General features: G+C 39.8%; 1 protein-coding gene across 3 annotated transcripts in view; it reads right to left on the bottom strand.

The window, feature by feature from the left end:
* Window positions 1-20223, bottom strand: part of CRH (corticotropin releasing hormone) — a 184623-nt gene that overhangs the window by 35686 nt on the left and 128714 nt on the right. The window contains exon 1 of one of the 3 annotated variants that reach the window (XM_027575164.1): window positions 3368-3452. The exons of the other annotated variants lie outside the window; for them this stretch is intronic. The gene's annotated coding sequence lies outside the window, so the exon portion shown is untranslated. Of the gene's footprint in view, window positions 1-3367; window positions 3453-20223 lie in introns of those variants that run through there. 3 annotated transcript variants of the gene reach the window in all.

Here is a 20223-nt window from a genome sequence, read left to right on the forward strand (position 1 = left end):
GTGAGGAAGGGGAGAGACTGAAACTCCTAAAAGCCAAACAATAGTCCTTGTTTCTGCTCATCAGACAGCAACTCATTACCTACCAGCTGCAGAGCAAGGGAGACATATTTGTAATAGAGTGTCTGCTATAGAGAACCTTTTATTGACTCATTTATCTTTATTATCTTTATTATGTCCAATGGACATGGAGCCAGGATCACAATCAAAGCATACTTGGAAATGCCTTCAAAATTCTCCCATTTCCCACTGAGATATGCTTTAAAGCTCTTTTTTTTAAAGATTTTATTTATTTATTTGACAGAGAGAGAGATAATGAGAGAGGGAACACAAGAAGGGGGAGTGGGAGAGGGAGAAGAAGGCTCCCTGCCAAGCAGGGAGCCCGATGCGGGGCTTGATCCCAGGACCCTGGGACCATGACCTGAGCCGAAGGCAGATGCCCAACAACTAAGCCACACAGGCGCCCCTGCTTTAAAGCTCTTAATATTTGCCCTTTCTCCGTAGGAGTTAATCAAATGGGAGTCAATAGAAGATCCACTGGGAGGAAGACCTCGTTGAGTCTCTTGTCACATGCAACATTGACTGAAGATATGATGAATGAGGGACATTTCTGTCATCAGATTAACTTTAGTGTGAGAGGTAGTATACTCAGAGTCTTCTGGGCTAAACCTTATGAGTTTGAATCCAGGCTCTCTAGTCTACTAGTTGTGCAATTTCAAACAATCTCTCTGGGCCCCTTTCCCTCATCTGTAAAATGGGGACAAAAACAGCATCTACCTTCTAGGATAGTGGTAACCAATAAATGAGTTAATATTAAAAAGGCCCTATAATAACTGTGCCATAATGTGTTTTCTATCATTTGTTATTGGTTTAGGAAAGGGAGCAAGAGTAGACTAAAATGAGACAATTGAGACCCTGAAAGATAGAAAACTAGTCCCAGATTCTGCGTCCTCCTTCTGAAACCACTTTAACCATCAGCATCCATGGTGATTCTCCCATCCATGTGGAAAGAACATTCAGCAAGAAGAAAGAGCCCTTAATCTCACATTACCAGAAACACAGGAAGTCACATAAAACCAAAGTGATATCTCCTGCTTTTATTACTGTATAAGTTCTGCTATTTCTTATTGACAAGCTTCCCTATGATGTATAATTTGTACGGCCATATAATCAAGGATTCTTTGAAAAACAGTTTGGTGGGGGGAATCAAGGGTGGATAAGGTTGAGTGGATTTGCCTACCTGTCAAATTGTTCTAATGCCCAAAAGTAGAGTGAGTAGAAAATGGAGGTAATATGAGGTAAATGATAAGGGTTATCTTCTTTCCAATCCTATACCTAGATTGGTCCTTGTTCCATAATAAGTGGTCTTCTCTGACAACATGCCTTAGACCTCCTCCTTTAGGAGTCACTGTCCCTTAAACTCAATATCCCCCCTCTTAGCACAATGCCTGGCACACAGTACTCTTGGTTTTTCAAAAAAAAAAAAAAAAAGACTGAATGGATAGATGGATGGATGGATGGATATATAGATGTAAATTTCTTCAGCTACCTAATCCATTTGAAAGAGAAGTTATCTAGTTTTTCACAAATCCCCAAGATCTTAATTATGGAAATTTCTGGATTTCACCCAAATCAGTTTTCTCTACAGACACAGGCTTTCTGTGCATATCATTATACCACAAATTGTCTTTTCAATTTCCACTAAAATTTTATCTCTCACTTGATGAGCAATTTTTGTACTAGTTGAGACACCAGCTGAAATAGTTTCACAAAGTACTTTTTTTTCCCTTTCTGTGGAGAGTATATGGTGAATCGCTTATATTCATAGAACAGGGTCACTGTTGAATTTCACATTCCACTGCTTGATCTACCCAAAACTTCTGTTTTCTTAAGCTATAACTGTCTCCAACCTCAACTTTCTCTTTACTTCTATCAGCAACACTGGCTTAGCTTTCTTTCAAATCTTTTTCTAAAAACCACAGAAAGTTCTAATTTCTTTTATTTTATGAACACCACAAAGATGTGGAGGTCTGGACAGCCAGGGAGCTGAACTCGCTACCTAAGAGTATTGATCTCACATACTGGTCTAGAAATATGACACACAGAATTTGCTCCCAACTTGAGTCCCTATGACGTAGTATCTCAACTTTCAGGCCACCTCCACTCACATTATATGACTTCTCCTATTTAAAAAAAAAAAAAAAAAAGCCCCCTCAGTAACAACCCAATCTCCTATGCACAACCAGCTGAAGAGTGTGACATCAATATCATCAATATTTCAAAAATACTTTTTATAAAATAAAACAGTGAGCAAATTTGGGGGTTTTTGTTCTTTAGCATCTGTTCAATGAGTTGGAGGAGGCCTTCACATTTTTCAGTTAATATAGTTCCTATTGGAGATAACACCATCCACTTTAAGACTTAGAATGAAGGAATATTTTTGATAAGGAGTGATGTCAAGTAGTATATTCTATGAGGTAGTACATGCAACTCACATATACATACCCTTGCTTTGTGGGCTGGTCTTTCAGTTTCTAGTCTAAGAATTCAAGCCAGCCTTTGTATTCTGGGCTTTGAGGCTTGAGCAGATAGAGTACTACTTGCTTTTCTGGAATTACTTTGCTTGGGTTATACCCTGTGAAATATTCCAGAGGTTGTTGTCTATTCATTTTAAATCTATCTGAATATTAAGATATGTTGGGTATCTCTAAAGATATTTCCTTTGCTGCCTAGAAATAGAATGAACTTACACTTCAAGGTGGCTATTCAAACTGCAAATGCTGCCACTAGGAAATCTCCTCTAAGACTGTCCTTGCACAAAGCAAGATGTGCCTGGGCTGAATGTTCTTTTTTCTTCCCTGTTGGCCCTTGTTCTACTTTCATCTTGGTCTCAGTCCAGCCCATGCCTCTTTAAAACCATTTCACTGTGGACTGATGAATGAAAAGGAAACCAACATGTAAAAGAACCTCTCTCCTAACAATCCCAGCTTCATAAAGGATAAAATTTCTTTATTGATAACAATACCTGATACTGGAACAGTGCTTCACCTTTTCAAAGCTGTCAGGTCCACGGGCATTCTCTCCTTAGAGCTCTCTGAGGTTGGCAGTTATCACAATGAAGTGCTTGTAATTATCTGTTCAAGCCTCCTGACTGTGGGGAGACAACCCTGGGATCTCCATTCAGGGCATTAAATGTAACTAGTTTCTAATTACACATTATGCAGCTTTGAAATGCAATGAAATTTTGGATTTCATTCCATTGAGAAAATATATCTAGATCCCACTTAGAGACACAGTACCCACTATAGCAGCTAATGGCCCTGACCCAATGGTAGCTAGACAGCAATGCTGCTTATCCACACATACCCACCTCTTCATGGTGGTCATGTTGCCCAAGTCAGTCGAGCAGCAACGTGAGTCAATTCTTAAGAGGCTGGTATAAGTCCACTCTTTCTATGAAACAGGTAACATCACATAATAGTTGAGGGTTTAAGGCATGCTTTGGGTTTACTTTACAGCAGTTTTCCCAAGTGGTATGAACATCAGAATGCCATGAGATGCATGTTCAAATACCTTCTTCTGGATCTATCAAATCAGATTTTCCAAGGGACTTATATGCTCAGGAAGGTAGGGGAAGCACCAGTCTCATAAAAATCTTTATCTAAAAAATGATTGCAAAAATATTCAATTTTATTTCTAATTTTTATGAAGTGAATACTGAGTCCTTCCTGCTAGATTCTCTGGCAGACACAAAGAGAAATAGAATAAATAAATAATAAAATAATTTCCTTTCTCTGTATCAAGAATTTTGCATATTCATCTCTAAATCCTCATGACAAATGTAAGCTGTAGGTTGCATTTTACAGATGAGGAAGCCAGGGCTCAGGAAGGCTAAGTCACCACAGCTAATAAATAATGGAGTCCCAGTCATTCTGGCTCCTCATCACTAACTCCACTGTCTTACTTTTCTCCATAAGAGAGAGAAGACACGTGCCTGCAGCAGAATACAAGCAAAATGTTGTCTGTGCCCAATGAGGGTAGAGATGGCATTAAGCAAAGAACTTATTAATGTGGTCTGGACCAAGCCAGGAAGACTTCAAGGAGGAAGCGGGAGGATAGGCAAGATTAGGTAGGTGAAAAGAAGAAGGGAGCATATTATGGGGAAAAAGAAGGGCAACACAAAAAAGATGATGGTGCTGTTATGACCAATAAGTACTTACTGAGCACTTAAATGCCAGACACTTTCTATGTGCTTTAAATGTGTTCTCAAATCAGTCTAAGCCTCACATCAGCACTGTGAGAGCAGGCTTAAAATCTCATTTTGACTTAACTTAAAGGCCACCTGTCATAGAGAATAAGTCAAGTCCTGACATCTCCCTATTTCAATTGCTTCCCTCCCCTTGTTCCCAACCACACCTCAGAGACAAAATTCACAGAGTGTATCTTCTGTAGGCAAGCTCATGGTAAGGCCCAGCTTAAGTGGGGGCCCAGCCACATTACAAATGCCATAGGAAACTTTATTTCATGTTCTCAAATTCTGATGTATATGTGCTTGTGGAAAAACTCATTTGAAATGGGCTAAATTGTTGATGATAATTAAACGTTCAGGGCTCTTCCGAAAGTTCCACTGCTCGAGCACCTGGGTGGCTCAGTCAGTTAACCGTCTGCCTTTGGCTCAGGTCATGATCCTGGGGCCCTGGGATCAAGCCCCATGCTGGGTTCCCTGCTCAGTGGTGAATCTGTTTCTCTCTCTCCCTCTGCCCCTCTGCCCCCTTGTGCTCTCTCAAATAAATAAGTAAAATCTTTAAAAAAAGAAAGAAAGAAAGAAAGAAAGAAGGAAGGAAGGACAAGAAAAAGAGAAAGAAAGAAAGAAAGAAAGAAAGAAAGAAAGAAAGAAAGAAAGAAAGAAAGAAAGAAAGAAAGAAAGAAAGAAAAAGAAAAAGAAAGTTCCACTGCCATTAGTCACATTGTTCTGCTCCATGAACTTACTCTTATCAGAGCATGAATCCTATAGTGGCCCTTTGTGTGAGGCCCTGAAGGATCCTAAGAGGAAGGCATGTGCTCCCACAGGGGGTCAGGCATGGACAGCACTGTGCAGACAGGCAGAACCACTTCTTTTCTTCATAGCTGCCTTTAATGTTCTTCTGAAAAAGCTTACACTAGGGTTTATATAGAACTGAGGATTGGCCTTAAAATAAAATGATCAACTTTAGTCTCATGTCTATGCCCCTTCCTCCCTCACTAGGTACCCAGTATCTTCATGCTCCCAAGCACTTAAAGCTTTCTATGGAGGCTTGTTTAGGCTCATCTTGTGGAACTGCTGGAATTTCTTCCTTTCTCACTTCCTTGCAATCTCTTATCAAATTTATGAGTGGAGCATCCCATTCCTTCATTGTCTTGCTAAGTCACAGTGTGAGAAAAGAACCAATTATGTACTAGATACAGGAGGCACATCATAGGTACTCCTCAAATGTTAACTCATTTAATACTCACTAGAACTTTAGGAATAAGAAATATTTTTATTGATGAGGAAAATAAGAACAGGTTGAATGACAGTCATATTGTTAATAGGTGGCAGAATAAGATTCTAATCCAGGTCTGAGTCAAAAACCACTCATTTTCTAGTGTATATGTGCTAGTTTGGGTCCTCTGAGAAGCAGACATTGTAACAAGATTAAACATGTAAGAGTTTATTGGGGGACTCCTTCTTAAGGAAAGGGGAGGGAACAGGAGCAGGCTAGAAGGGCCTTTAGTTGGAGAGGCAGGTCTGACTCCTGGGAGGGAGAGGGGAAAGCGGGGGAGCTGGGTAGGAAGAGCCTTGGACTGCAGCTCTGAGTCAAAGTCACCTGCTGGAGGAGTCCTGCATCTCTCTGGAAAGGCCCTGTGCTAGTGCAGCCTTATGCTCAGCCACTGGCTGGGAGCAGCCTGGGGAACTTGGCCTCAGGATGAATGTGAGGGGGAAACCAGAGAGGAAGCAGTTCGTGCTGTCAGATCATCACACTCCCACAGGAGGAGATTTGAGTTATGCATTTTCATGGCTACCATAGTCACCCCACTGCATGGCCTGATCTACTTCTCTATACAGGAAAGTAGAAACAGCTCCTCCATGCATCCCAGAGGCCTCTCTTCCTGAGGAGAAATTTGGACAAAAGACATTAGGTGTATGAACAACAGTACCCATTACTGCAGTTGGCCTTGGGCTCATGTCTGGTTCTGATCCACTCCCTCCTCCGCTATACATTCAAAGGTCCCCTCATCCTCAGGTATAACCTCAGCAGAGCTTGGTGGCTTGCCTAGCATTGTCAAGCAAACCTTCATTCCCAAGGGATCTGAGTCCTTGGCAACATCCTCCTTAGGATGGGATGGTGGCGTGTAATCATTCATAGTCAAAATGTGACAGAGATATATCAGGAGAAATCCAAGCGGATTGCCTGGGCTCTGCCCATAGTCTACCTGCCCGTGTGTAACAGCAGCCCTGCTCCTCCTGGTGATCAGTGGCAATTACCCCTACCAGGACTGTGACCCCTCTGCTTACTGGCTGGTCCTTGGATATGAGTCCAAGGGCTTTGGTGACAGTCTTAGCTTATAGCTCAATGAGAACCTTGTTGTGCCCTCTGGCAAGAGTATATACGCCCTGGGGACCAACACTTTCAATCTTGAGAATAGTAGGTACAAACCCCCTAGTGGATCACTGAGAGTGAGGGAAAGTGGTTCCACCTCTTGGTTTCTAGACCCTGCTTTTCCCTCTATTTGCTGCCCCCTTTACTTGTGTGCTTGTGCTCTCTCTCTCTCTCTCTCTCTCTCCCTCTCTCTCTTGTATGTCCTCACCTGGCCTTCCTGTGCACAGCCTTCCTGAATATGTGCATGTGTCTTCTTATAAGGGCATTAATCCCATCATAAGGACCACACCTTCATGACTTCATCAAACCTTAACTACCTCCCAAAGCCTTCTTCTCCAAATATCATCATACTGGGGATTGGAGTTTCAACATAAGAATTTGGCCGGGGGGGGGGGGGGGGGACGCAGGGGAAGGGGAGGGGGGAGACACAAACATTCAGTCTATAGTACCTGGGTCCTTGCCAGGTGTTAAATCCCATATCCCAAGAAAGTGTCCCCAAGAAAATGAATTCCCGTTCATCTAGCCAGACATTCCAGCCCCCTTAATCAAGCACCCTCAAAATCTAGTACCAGGGGTATTTCCTTGATGGCAGGTACATTCTAGCTAATTCTTGAAGCTCCCTTTGTGCCCAATCTCTTTCCTCCTTCCTCCATGCTGAGGCTCAGCATGTCCTCAGTCAGGTTATGCTGGGATTTAACCTGTTATCCACCTGGCAGCCAGGTGAGGAAGTGGGAACAGCTCCAGTTGTCTTGTGGAGGTGAGGTCTCCACAGCATCTCCCAGGGCGGGGGAAGTGCTACCATGTACAGAGGAAACTCTGAGGGTTTGGAAAGGCTGCAGAAACATCCAACCAGATCCCTGCTGTGTTCCAGGGTCCCAGGTTTTCTCAACCAAGGCCCTGATCTTAGCATGGAAGACCTGCCTCAGCTGAACATCTGACTGTCTCTAGCTCTGCAATTCTGTCTAAAGACACTGCTCGGTTGGGTCTCTTTGTGAGCTATCAAAGACAGCCTCTGGCTCTCACAGTTAGCATTTAACTGCTTGTCAAAGGCCCTCCGTTTCTCACAGAAAGGCTCCCATCTCATTCTCTTCAGGGCATCAGTACAACAAAGTAGCAACCAGCTTGTGCAGACCTCTCCCTCTCCCCCCCCCCATAATTTTCAGTTCTCCTTCCTAGGGTATTTTCTCAGGTCACCACTAGTTAAAAGCTGAGCATCTGGGCCTCCACCCTGTGCCTGGGATTACCATGCACTACATATCACTCACAATGGTACCGTCTTTGCCTTCTGAGCTGTGAGGAAGCCTGTTTCACAAACCCATCTTACCACCTGCTTTCTCAGACCACTCCTGGCACCATTTGTGTTAGTTTGAACCCTTCAAAGGTTAGGTGTGCAAGAGATTTGTTGAGGGAAATGCCTGTGAAGGATAAAGGGGAGGGAGCAGGAGAAGGCAGGGAAGGCCCTCAGACCACACTGCAGGTCTGACACCTGTGAAGGAAAGGGAACGGGAGGGACCTGGGTAGGAAGGGTCTGGGACTGTAGCACAGTTCTTAGAAGGGTTCAGTTGGGCTAACGGGGAGTCCTCCAGTCAAAGTCACCAGAGACCCACATCTCTCAGGATTGGGCTTGCATCTCTACCCTTGCTATTGTCAGTCATTCATTGCAAGTGGCCCACAGGAAACATGACCTGGTACAAACATGGTAGAGGCTCCAGTGAGCTAGCAGCTGGGGCTGTCAGTTAACAATGCTCCCTACAGCAGGAAATCTGAGCAGTGCATTTTCATGAGCACCAAACAACACACTAATGACCAAACTAAGTCTGGCCAAGACGTTAATGACTGATAATGGCTTGAGGCATTAGTCACTCTACATAACATTCACATTTTGATAGCTCTATACAAAGAAATGACAATAATAGAGTAATTTTAAGATGTATGACAGGACCAATGGAAAAAATAATTTGGTGCAATTGAGTCTTCCTTTACTCTCCTCAAATCATGCCATATAGGAAGCTATTCTATATGGTACATATGCCCTTGATATTCTCATAAAATGGAAATAGTTCCATTTTAGAATTCAAGACATTAAGTTCAGGAATAGGGAAAGAAATGCTCAAAATAAAGTCCATTTTTGCCTCCCCTATCTTAGGCTGAGAGGTGAGTAGTATTACGATTGGATGAAGCAATTTTCCACCTGCCTTTTTCATAGCCAGTGAAAAAGAGTGGTGATGCCACCCTGTGCAGACTCTTAAAGCTAGAAGAGATCCCATAAATCCTGTCCATTGTACCTCAGTCTCCTGCCTGGCAGCAAACCCGTGTGCAAGGTTCTCATCCCAGATTCCCACAAGGTTAATTGTCCTTGGCTTGAGCACCTCCAGTGACATGGAACTCACTGCTTCCTAAGGCAGTCATTTGGTGGCTAGACTGCTCTAGTTCTACGATGTTTTATTTATTTTTTCTAAGATTATTTATTTATTTATTTGACAGACACAGCAAGAGAGGGAACACAAGCAGAGGGAGAGGGAGAAGCAGGCTTCCCACTGAGCAGGGAGCCCGATGAGGGGCTTGATCCCAGGACCCTGGGATCATGACCTGAGCTGAAGGCAGACGCTTAACGACCGAGCCACCCAGGCGCCCCTACGATGTTTTAAAAAGTGATTGAGTCAGCACTCTTTTCCACATTTAGCCATGTTTTCCACAAATTACCTCACTGATTCCTTACAATGACCAGGGAGGAAGACTTTCCCTCATTTTAAAAATGGGAAGCCTGAGAAAGAGTGGCCCTTGGTGTACCCAATGTCACACAGCTGGAATTCAACTCCATGCCCAGTTCTTTTCCTTAGTCTCCCCACAAGTGCCTTAGATTATGTTGGGATCAGTCTCTAGTTTCCACTTTTACTGATTCTAGTTCACACAGAACAAACCTAATATTATTTAACATATGATGTCCCTTCAAATATTTGGGTGAGACCTTAACATATTCTATGACACTTTAATATGCAGGTTAAATACCCAATTTCCTCAACTATTCTTCGAATGCATCAGCCCCAGATGTCCCCAGACATGCTCAGCCAGACACACTTTAAGTCTCTAATATCCCTCTTAATGTGGCACACCCTACACTGAGCACATCTTCCAGGCATCTTATGACTTGTGCAATGTGGAAGAAAACCATCACCTCCCATTCCCCACACACTATACTTCTATCAATGCAACCACACTATGCTACTGACTCAATAAACTTATAGACAACTTAAGCCTCTAGGTCTGTTTCACATCATTAAATTGTATTTCACATATTCTGTATTGGTAAAAGTCTGGGTTTTTAAATCATATTCATTCTGTTTAACTTTAAGCATATTAAATCAGTCTATTGCTTCAGCCTGTTAAAATTCTTAACCCCCTTCGTAGCATTTGAAATCATGTGATCATCTAGAAATTAGTGTTTTTGAAAGAGCATCTGAGTATTAACAAATACTGTAGAGACCAGCCTATCCCATTATCACCTATTACAGGACCTATTAAGACCCCATTCCCTCCTTCCACTTCTAGTATCCTCTCTATCATAATGCTCTTCACCTGGGAGCTTCTTAGAAAATGCAGACTCCCAGGCTGCACCCCTCCTACAGAACAGAATCTGCACATTAACAAGATTGCAAGCGATTATGTGCACACTGAATTTTAGCTGCTCCAATCTATGTACCTTAAGCAGGTGACGTAGCTCCTCTGCCTCAGTGTCCTCACCTATCGGAGGGAGAAGGATGAGAAGCGAAAAGCCCTACAGCCCCTAAATCCTCTAATCCTCTGCTTCTTCTTACTTCCTTAGTTGCCTTAAATTGTCCCCAGAACTCTCCTGCAGTTCCACCATAAAGGCAGGGGAAAATTGATGACTGATACAAAGATATACCTCATCCCTTTCAATATTAATAGCCATAAATGAGAATCTTTAACTCAGGAGTGGCAAGGCTCTGCATAAGCAGCCTAGAGTCATTTGATCTCTGTCCTAATTGAATCCCAGATTTTTAGCTGAGTTCCAGAAATACAACACTAGCTCAGAGACCCATGCCACAAAAAGGCTCTGAGATGTGTCCTGTCCACCTGGGGAGATGGGGATCTAAAAAGGTATCTCTCCATATGAGAAAAAAGCACAAGCTCCTTTGGAATCAGTAGATCAGAGTTCAAATCCTGTGTTCATCTGTAAACTAGGAGTAGTAAGAGCACTCATGCTGTAGGTCACTGTGAGTCTTACATGAGATTATTTCTGTGACATGCTTAGCCCATAAGAGCTCAATAAATACTCAATATTGTATTTATTGTTATCCTTTCATATCTAGAACAGGGATAATTTTAATTATCACACAGCATTGGTAAAGGAAATAATGTATATGAACATACTTTGTACATGGTTACAAATTACCCAACATCTGCTATTTTCTGACTTTAACTGATCATCCACAACATAGATGCATAACAAAGAACAAATACTGAACAAAGATGTATAGATATCTGTCCTCTAAAAACCTGAAAATCAAAACGAGGGTAAAAAAAAGAGAAATAAGCCAGAGGGGCCAGGCTCCAATCAAATTTGTTGCCCCTACACAAAATTGCAGTGTCACCACAAACCAATATTTAATCTATGTGTATAAGTCAGCATTCTACAGAGAAACAGAACCAATGGGAATGACAGAGAGAGAGAGAGAGAGGTTGACTGATTTCAAGAAGTGGCTCACATGACTGGGGGGCCACAAGTCCAAAAGCTGCAGGGCATGCTGGCAGACTGGAGACCCAGAGAAGAGCTGATATTGCAGCCTGAGTCCAGAGACAGTCTGGAGGCAGAAATCCCTCCTCCTCTGGGAAGAACTCAGTCTTTTTCTCTTAAGGCCTTCAGACTGACTGGAGGAGGCCCACCCACTTTATAGAAGTAATCTGCTTTACTCAAAGTCTACTGGTTTGAATGTTCATCTCATCTAAAAAATACTTTCGTAGAGACAGCCCAACCGGTGTTTGACCAAATATCTGAGTCCTGTGGCCTAGCCAAGATGATGAATAAAATTAAACATCACACTATTTTACAGGTAAATACAGGCTCAATACGATTTTTATTATATCTTGTCTTCCAGCCCCATATGCCACTTATTCCACCAGAAAAACCAATGATGGCTTTGTACTGCTTGTCCACTGCAACCACAGTAAGAAATTGATAGATCCCTTTCATTTATTTTTTTAGAAAAGGAAAAGCCCTCCAACTTAGTGTGAATAACATAGTTAATATTGTTACATGAGTGCAATATACAAGATAGTATCCTAGGCATTTTGCACACATTCACCATAACACCCACCAATCCTGCAAGCTTAAATGATCTCTCCTCTACTAATGAGAACGCCAAGGTTTCTAACAGTTGTAATACCTCCCCCAGTATCATATAGTAGAATTTGAATCAAGTTCTGTCTTATTCCAAAGCCTTTGCTCATTCTACTGTCACACTGCTGATGGCAAAGACATCTTAGCACAGTGATTCGTTTTTAAGAAAAAAAAAAGGTTAAACATTTTTAACAGCTGGAACAAATGGCTCCACTAACATTTCTATCCTTTTCCTCCCTCTCACTCTTCACTGCATTAGTATTTAATGTCATTTTAGGTGACCGAGAGAGAAGAGACATTCACCACTCCCTGTACATGGTGATTTGTTCTAATAATATATTTTCCTCCTTTCAAACTGATTTTCCTTCACCAGTTGGTTATGGTAGGTCTATCAAGAGAAAGTTACTGCATTAAAACATAGATGTGCTGTGGTCAGCTGCAAAGTTACCTTCTTATCCTGGGTGGTCACTTTATGGCACCAATCTGTAAGAGGTCAGATCAGCTCCTCAGTTCTCTCCTGTGCCCAAAGACAGTCATTCTAAGGGAACTGGGGTTCACTGTCCTCTGAGGACTATATTAAGCACTTTAAAGTCTAGACAGAAATGAACTGTCAAGGAAACTCACAAAACTCATGAAGAGAAGTTGACCCAACTATAATGGATTGACAAAAAGAGGATTTTTTTAAAAAAGATACTCGCTTTTATTAGCCACATAATAATCTTATAACTATTGCTACTGCCCCTTAGTAATGTTCACTGTATAAAAGCTGTTAACACAGATGTTGTCTCTTCAGCATGGAGTCCATAACTGACACGTACTGTCACTTTAGGTAAAATCCTCATATCCCTTTAAACCTCAAAATGCTCATCTCACAATTTTAAGAGGATTAAATGAGATAATGCTTGTGAAAAGTGAATTAAAACTGTAAATCAAACTCTTCTAAAATAAAAAGGGTATTTAAATAAAAAAGAAACTGGCTTGAAAGCCCTTAAGTAGTCAAAACTTTATCTCAACAGATAACCCAAAGTTGAGAATACCCAGTAAATGGTAGTGCTGGATTCAAACACAGCATCAATATCAATGCCCATGCTCGAACAGCTCCCCTAGTTCATGCATATCCAACTTCCTTAAAACAATACACAAAGTCCCTGGGTTTCTAGTGCAGAGCATAAAGTTGTACTGCACAGAGCAAGCACATCTGGGACAGCTCACAGAAAGAAAATAGAGGCTTCCCATATTTGTCAACAGTTCTAAAAATTTACATGATATGACAATAACAAGCTGTGAAGCTAAAAGAAACGTTTCTAAACTTAGTAATAATAACCCATTATAACCAACCATGGTAAAAAAAACTGAATTATCTTTCCATTCTTGCTATAGAAAACATGACAAAATGGTTGTCATTGGAAGAAATGGTAAAGAATTTACACACAAAAATGTAAGCAAAAAATTCCATAGCAATGTGTTAGGCATTTAATTTTGTGACATTTGTTTTTATGAGCTCTTTTAAAAACTGTACTTTGCTATGATTTCTTGGTATAAATAATTCTGTATCTAATTTTGAATTTCTAGTTTTTGTATTCTTTTTCTTAATGAGAAATAACAAAATTAGATCAGCTTTTGCCCCTTCAAAACTGAGTTCTACCCTGACTGCAGATTCTCTAGTAGGAGAGAATGTGTTTAAAAATAGTGATTTGGAAAGGCAAACAAGAAATTCAGGTTTAAATCCTAGCTGAATTTCTATTTCATAGTGATTATTCTTTTTATTCTTGTAAGAATATAAATTTACCTTAATTTGAGGAATACAAGGAAATCTTTATGTGAGAATTGCTATAAAATAGGGTGTCTATCACACAGTAACTTCAATAAAACAGTCATTCAATATTAATTGGGGAAATGTTTATAATAAATGTGATGGCACATCCCAACTCCCCATCTTATGTAAATAATAATGAGAACATGTATTTTATTTGAGCTAATATGATTGCATTATGAATTCTTAAGTGGAAGATAATCGAATATAACAAGTAGCAAAATGAAAACAAAACCTGAAAATATAGTACCCAAGACAACGATAAGTTGAACTAAATAAAACTATCATGATATTATACACCTTTGATGTTGTGATTAGTAATAAGAAATAAATATATTTAGTCTTTGTCCCTATTCCTGGCCCAGAGCTCTTAAGCCTTATAAATTCAGAAGTGATAAAGAGCACTAAGATCATCTTTTGTTTTTAAATTTGGTCTTTGATCCCGGTCCCTGACACAGGGCCCCTGAAACCCTTGTAAATTTCTAAGTGATAAGAGCACTAGGCTTCTTTTGTTCTAATGAGGTGACTCTGGGTGGGCTCCTGGATGGCTCCTAGATGGGGGAGCTGGTCACCAGAAAGACCAAGCCATGATTAGAAGCTTGGAATTTTCAGCCCAATCCACCATCCTCCAGAGAGGGGAAAGGGGCTAGAAATGGAGTCAATAATTGATCATGCTTATGTAAAGAAGGTCCCATAAAATCCCAATAGAATGCGGGTTGGAGAGCTTCTTGGTTGATGAACACATCCACATACCAAGAAGGAAACACACTCAAACTCCATGGTGGCAGAAGCTTCTGTGCTTGGGACCTTCCCAGACTTGGCCTATGTACCTCTATGTATCTGACTGTTCATCTGTATCTTTTATCAAATCCCCTATAAACTGGGTTTTTTCCGACACAGTAATAATAATAATAATAGGAAGGAAGCAAGGGAGGGAGGGTGGAGAAAATCATCTTTTCATCTCATTAAGAACTGGTTATAAGAAAAAAGAAAAAAAAGAACTGGTTATAAAAGAGAGCAAAGAGAACAATTAAAACACTATATATATGTTTATATTTATAATTATAGTTTTTATATGGGTATGTGTGTTCTGAATCTTTAAACCCGACTAATTTTTTAAAGTATTTTAAAACTGCTCTAAGAATATACAATCTAGGTAGGGTGAAAAAACAAAAATCACAAACTATTCATAATGATAGGGTGGAATGCCAAGGGAGAACCAGGGTTATTAAGAAATATAACACTATTGTAACTTATTTAAATCTAAAGAATTGGCATGATTTAGTAGAAACTACTTCTAGGTAAAATAATAATATTTGTGAAGAAGCAGTCACAGACCGAGCCCTAATAAAAAGGCACTAAAGCAATAAGTTTTGAATTCTACAAAATGCTGAAAAAACACATTAATGTTACGTTATTTACACTATACCAAAGCATAAAATAAGAAACTTCTCAACTCATTCTGCTAGTCTATCCTAACCCTACTACCATAATTGAATAAAAATAGCAAACACACATGCACACACACACACACACACACACATACACACACAAACACACACTTATAGGTCATTCTCATTAATGAACATGACTATAAACATTCCTGTATAAAATTTTTGGAAAACAGAATCAGCAAGATAGTTACTGAATATGCATCATATTCAGGCAGACTTTATCCCAGGATTGTAAGAATTCTTTATTAGGAAGTCTATTCATGAAATTCCTAAGATTAACAGAGTATATGGAAAAATTTAATCATTTCAAATTATTCTAAATGTTTTTGATAAAAGTAAAAACCTTTAATGAATTAAAAAGAATACACTAGCAATGGAAGGGAGGACTTTTTCCCCCCCTTTAAATTTTTTATTGTTATGTTAATCACCATACATCATTAGTTTCTAATGTAGTGTTCCATGATTCATTGTTTGTGCATAACACCCAGTGCTCCACGAACGTACCCTCTTTAATACCCATCACCAGGCTAACCCATCCCCTCACCCCCCTCCCCTCTAGAACCTTCAGTTTGTTTTTCAGAGTCCATCATCTCTCATGGTTCGTCTCCCCCTCCAATTTACCCCCCTTCATTCTTCCCCTCCTGCTATTTTCTTTTTTTTTCCCTTAACATATATTGCATTATTTGTTTCAGAGGTACAGATCTGTGATTCGACAGTCTTGCACAATTCACAGCGCTCACCATAGCACATACCCTCCCCAATGTCTATCACCCAGCCACCCCATCCCTCCCACCCCACCCCCACTCCAGCAACCCTCAGTTTGTTTCCTGAGATTAAGAATTCCTCATATCAGTGAGGTCATATGATACATGTCTTTCTCTGATTGACTTATTTCACTCAGCATAACACCCTGGAAGGGAGGACTTTTTTAAGGTAAAATATATCTCCTAGAAACACAGAGCAAGTATTGTACTTTGAGTTGACATTAAACTAATTTTTACTAAAATCAGAAGACAAGGATGCAGGCAACCAGGCAATACTATACTGGAACACTTACCCAATGCATTAAGATGGCAAAAAGAATGAAAGAAAATTGTCATTATTTGTACAAAATAATGTTGTATAATGCAACAGAATCAACTGAAAACTGTTAGAATTAATAAGAAACCAGCAAAGTTGCAGGATATAAACAAATCCCCAAAATCCTACATATTAGCAATGATCAATTTTAAAAGGTCATTAAAAAAGGATTCTATTCAAACTAGCAACCAATAAACAAACAAACCTACCAGTATATCTAACATAGGATCTATAAAAATTAACTGAACAACATAACAGAAGATTGGAATAAATAAGGAGAGAAACCATTATTTTAAAGTTGTCAATTTTCCCCAAAAATCAATCTATAAATTAAATGTGATCCCATACAAATCCCAACAGAATATTTTTAAGGGAACTTGACAAACTGGTTCAAAAATTCCCATGAAAGAGAAAGATATAAAAACAACATGTTTTTGAAACAGAATAACAATAGTTTTTCCTATAAGATTTCAAAATATACTAAAAGGTTGTTTTAGTATTAAAGTAATATGGTTAAAAAATAGATTAATAAATGGAAGATAATAAAGAATCCAGAAACAGCAGTCTCACTCCTTCCCTTCCCTTGCCGCACACACATACATGTGCGCATGAGCACACTCTGGAATTTGGTTAATATTAGAGGTAACATTTCATATCAGGAAGAGGGGAGTAAAACAGAAAAATAGTTTAAGAATTTGAGGTGTAGGGGAGAAAATATCTTTTCCCCTACCCATCTTAGGTTCTCTGCTTGGTGCCCTGTATACTGAACTGACAAAAGAGAGATTAACAATAGGAAAGCACAAATGTATTTAATATAAATTCTGTATGAAACAGAAGCCTTCATAGGAAATAAAGACGTGAAGAAGTGGTTAAATCTGAGCCTTTTTATACTAGGTTTGATGAAGAGTAGAAAGTTGTGAGAAAATATGATAGGACAAAAGGGTATGAGCTAGGGTAGTAAAGTAGGAGAAATTCAGTAAGCCTAATTTGTTTGGATTCCTCTAGGCATCCCTCCATCTTCAGAGATAAGGATGCTTCTTTCCTCCAGGTATAAGGAAAGCACCTCTCACATGAGGGTCTTATAACTTGCTTCAAGGTAGAAGGGGTTGATCAGAAAGTTCTTCATATACCTGCCATTTCTCAGATTCTTTCAACTTGAAATATTCAAAATGCCAAGGCATCATATTTTGGGATAACATGTCCCAAATCCTGTCACATGTAAAAGGCTATTTATTTCAATACTGTCTATAATAGAAAGAACTTAAAGGAGTAGCCCTAAAACTTAGCATCAATAGGAGGATGGTTAAATAAATTACAGTAATCTATACTATGGAATACCACACAGTTATTAAAAAGAATAAAATGGACTGATTATACAGGAATAAAAGATCTCTAAAATACATCAGCTGGAAAAGAACAAGTGACAGACCCTTCCTTACAAAACAAAACCACCACTATATGTAAAAGAGCAGTGAAATGACTAGAAAATTATGTTATTAAGTGTGAACAGGGGAATGTGTGTGTGTGTGTGTGTGTGTGTGTGTATGTACAGGTGACAGCAGGCTTTAAAGGAGGATTACCATATTTTCTTCTACATCCTTATTTGTCTTAATCTCTTATAAGAACGTAGTTATGTACTACTTATATAATAACATACAATTTCATAAACAACAATATTCAAACAATCAAAATTTTATCTTCCTTTAGGGGAAACACAATAGCACAAAAAAGCCCTGGAACATATTAGTTCTGCCTCTTAAATTATCTGGATTATCATCTCCTTATCTATAAAATGAGGATTTTAACTAGATTATCTCATTTCCCTAAAAAACTTTACATTTCTATGAGCCTATAAAATATAATTAAATATTTTCCACTTTTTTATACTTTATTTTTAACTTGTATTTAACAATACATCAGTTTTATGGGTACATTACCATTTATTACAAATGTAATAATTAAATTTTTGCATAAGTAAATTTTGTCTGCCACAAATAAGGTTACCTACTTCTATACTTAAAAATGATAGAGTTTAGTTTAGTTCTTTATCATATCAGAATTGCTACACAGTCAATGAAAGACAGGATGCAAATCATACAATTGTTCTTGTTGGGAAGAAATGTGGCTAATTTGACTTTCCTAAACTCTTTCTCTCAGTTCTATTCATTAAATCTGAGAAAAGAAAATGACATAATACAAAATTTCCATAAGAGAAGACCAGGCCCTTCTCCAGAAGAAGTAAAGAAAGAGTTTAAGCAAGAAAAAAAAAATGCCCTTCATTTGAAATCTTTAAGAAAATATGTTCCTGATTCTTCAAGGTATTGAGACCAAAGCAAAATGACATTATTTGAGGGAAAAAAAGGTATTTTCATGAAAAATGCCTGAATAATTCACCTACAACTTTCTCCAGATCATCATTACCCTGTTAGTGAATACTAGAGGAAAGAAAGAATTTGTAGGGAGGAGCAAGATGGCAGAGGAGTAGGAGACCTAAATTTCTTCTGGTCCCAGGAATTCAGCTAGATAGTTATCAAACCATTCAGAACACCTACAAACTCAACAGGAGATCGAAGAAAAGAATATCAGCAATTCTATGAACAGAAAAGCGACCACTTTCTGGAAGGTAGGATGTGTGGAGAACTGAATCCCAGGTGATATACGGGAAGAGAGACCACGGGGGGGCGGGGAGGAGTCGGCCTCCATCAGCTGCTACTAGCAAGTGATAGAGTGGCAGAGCACAAAATTGGAACTTTTAGAAGTTGGTTCCGCTGAGGGACATCACTCCAGTGGCTAAGTGGGGGAGTGGAACCCTCGCTGGGACAGTGTAGTCTCAGGACCCCCGGGGTCAGAGAAAGACCAGGGGTGCCTGAGTGTGGCAGAGCTCCCAGGTATCAGAGCAGGGAAGCTGGCTGCAGAGACGGAGCTGAGAAGTGGGCTCTCAGCTTGGGGTTGCCATGAACCGTGATCCACAGCACAGTCAGACCACTGCTCTTCTAGCAGGGACCCAACAAGGGGCAGATCTGGGGAGACTCCCCTTCCTCCCCCCGAAGGAGCAGCACGGGAGCACACTGCAGGGATCTGCTAGGTTTGGAGACTCCACACGGGGTCGGGTGCCAGAGATAGAAATGCTCGGTCACAGGCTGGGTGAGAATGGAGTGTGGCCAGAGACCGGGGAGATGGGAGTGATTGACTGCTTTTCTCTGGGGGCTCACTGAGGAGTGGGGCCCCAAGTTCTCGGCTCCTGAGGGGGTAGTTTGGGAAGCCGCCATGTTCACTCTTGTCCTCCAAAGCTGTATGGAAAGCTTGCAGGGAACAAAAGCTCCTAGGAGCAAACCCTAGCACATTACTTAGCCCAGCCCCCAGCAAGGGCGGGGCAATTCCACCTCCGGCAAAGACATTTGACAATCATGGCAACAGGCCCCTCACTCAGAAGATCATCAAGAACAGCCAGCCAAGACCAAGTTTACCGATCAGTGAGAACGGCAAAATGCCAGAGTTAGGGGAATACAGCACATAGAATTCATTGCTTTTTCCTATGATTCTTTAGTCTTTAAAAGTTAATTTTTTTAATTTTCTTTATTTTTTTCTTTTTCTATTTTTTTAGTTGAATTTTTCTTCTTCCCTTTTTCAACAAACATCACAATTTCTTTTTTAATCTTTTTTAATTTTCATTTTTACAGTCATATTTTATCCCTTCAGTGTATTTAACCTTATTTTTTGTGCATATATATATATATATATTTACTTTCTTTAAAATATTGGGATACAGTTTCTTCTAGCAGACCAAAATATACCCTAAATCTAGTGTATGACATTGTCCTAGTCTCCCACCTGCTCACATTCTTTTTTTTAATTTTTTTCATTTTTTTCTCAAACAACTAACCAATTCCTTTTTTAACA

This window comes from Zalophus californianus, chromosome 4 (genome assembly GCF_009762305.2).
Source record: "Zalophus californianus isolate mZalCal1 chromosome 4, mZalCal1.pri.v2, whole genome shotgun sequence".
Lineage (NCBI taxonomy): Eukaryota > Metazoa > Chordata > Mammalia > Carnivora > Otariidae > Zalophus > Zalophus californianus.